Raw genomic sequence first — 1,966 nt, 5'->3', positions numbered from 1 at the left:
GTGTGTGTGTGTGTTATAGTAATGTTTTGTGTGTGCACGTTTGTGTTTATGAATGATAATATGTGTATCTGTGTGAACGTAAGTGTATAGTCATACCAATATATGTGTATAATGGTGTTTGTGCATTTGTGCTTGTAAGTGTGTGTATGTGTGTGTGTGTGTGTGTGTGTGTGTGTGTGTGTGTGTGTTTGCCTTATATGAGTTTATGTGTCTGTAATTGTGCATGTATGTGTCTGTGGGCAAAGAATATCGATTGCCTTCTCCATTTATACTACATCGTAACAGAAAATGAGAAGAGAGTAACCCCCTCCCCCCTCACCCCTCCCTCCACCCCAAAAGACCCCCAAGACAACCCAACCGCTCGTCAACTTGTGGCGTCTATCCTTGTTATCGTCATGTCACACGTCCCCTGCTGTACAGTAAACGACATTTAGTATCTGTGTATTTGAAACTAGCGCATTATGTTCATTAAAGTAGCCACAACGACAACAACTTAATCTCGAGGTCCGAACTTGTTTTGTATGTCAGTGTCGAGTGAGCGAAGCCTTGTTATTATGTTACTGATACTAGATCTAGAAAGTAGATGCTAGTTCTTGTATTCCTGCAAACTAGAAATATACTGTCATTATTGGAACAACGGAAAGGTCATAAGAGTTCGTCGTTTTGTTATTGTTAAATCTAATCTCTGTAGTTGAAAAGATGGGCGGGGAACAAATGACAGAGTTAGACAGATGAAGACGGGCTGTATTGTTGGTCGACATGGGTCTCTTTCCTGCCCGAATTCGCGGATTGTGAACACTCGACTCCACTTGAGTACTTGCATATTAGCCCCTGTGAATACTCGTTTGAAAGTTTTTGAATTAGTGCTGGGCGGCCAGGTTCCCGATTATTGAAAGCAATAAATCGTAGGAATCGACTTCGAACCCAATTACTTTCTAATAATGTGATTTCTTCCGGTGGTTACCTGGTTGGCTCCGAGCATCTTCAGATTTAGGATAACTTTGATTTTTGGAACACTATTTTTCGAAAATAAGTTCTTAAAAATAAAAGAAGATTTTAATGATTAAAGTAACTGGGACTGTTGGTTTACCTAAAAAAGAATCGGAACTTTTCTTTCGTAGCATTAATCGTGGGATCGGTTCCGGAATCGTTTCCTCGCCCAGCTCTATTTTGAATGCTCAAGCACTTGCTCGAGTCCTAAAGTTTGAGTACTCGGATTATTATTTCTTTTTCCTTGAGCGCTATTTAAACCATCTAAGTAGCCTGTCGATGTGGTCGTAACCTATGATCTCTTTAGAGTAGTCAAAGAACTGACATTTTATCAACAGCTAACCCTGTGTTTTATGGGAATATTTGATGGGTGGCACAGGGGCCGGAGAGAGAGAGGGGGGGCAGACAGACAGACAGACAGACAGACGGACAGACAGACAGACAGACAGACGGGCTGACGGACGGACAGAGGGAGAAGGGGAGACAGAGAGACAGGAGGAGAGAGAAGAGAGAAAGAGAGAGATTATAAACAATGAAAGAGATAGGGCAGACAGAGAGAGAGAGAGAGAGAGAGAGAGAGAGAGAGAGAGAGAGAGAGAAAGGAGAGAGTGCACAATTATAAAGCGCTGCGCTTCGTAATGAGCACTTCCAGTATCTCGTACCCTTCTTCAAGTAAGACATGCTGCGTCTGTGATATAATCGTGGGGTTCTTTTCTGGAGCAGGTTGAAGTCGTGAGTTCGAATTCCGATTGTGGAAGCTATGTATTATGTTATGGAAGATCTCCATCTGCCTGTATACAGTATACTGTCTCACTCTGTTGGGATTGACCCTGGCAGACAGAGTCAAAGTAACCCTCCCCCTGAATGACCTAAAATCGTATCGATAGGGGCGTAAAACCGCTATAATGAATCAGTTTTTAAGTTGTCTGCCGAGCACCAATTTCTTTACTTTTGTTTTTTTTTTTTGGGGGGGGGG

General features: G+C 42.4%; 1 protein-coding gene across 3 annotated transcripts in view; it reads left to right on the top strand.

The window, feature by feature from the left end:
• LOC101860832 overlaps window positions 1–1,966 on the top strand; it is a 182,114-nt gene that overhangs the window by 55,588 nt on the left and 124,560 nt on the right. The window lies entirely within an intron of this gene.

Source organism: Aplysia californica, unplaced genomic scaffold, assembly GCF_000002075.1.
Source record: "Aplysia californica isolate F4 #8 unplaced genomic scaffold, AplCal3.0 scaffold00384, whole genome shotgun sequence".
NCBI classification, from domain to species: domain Eukaryota; kingdom Metazoa; phylum Mollusca; class Gastropoda; order Aplysiida; family Aplysiidae; genus Aplysia; species Aplysia californica.
This window is presented reverse-complemented; position numbering and strand designations above follow the sequence as displayed.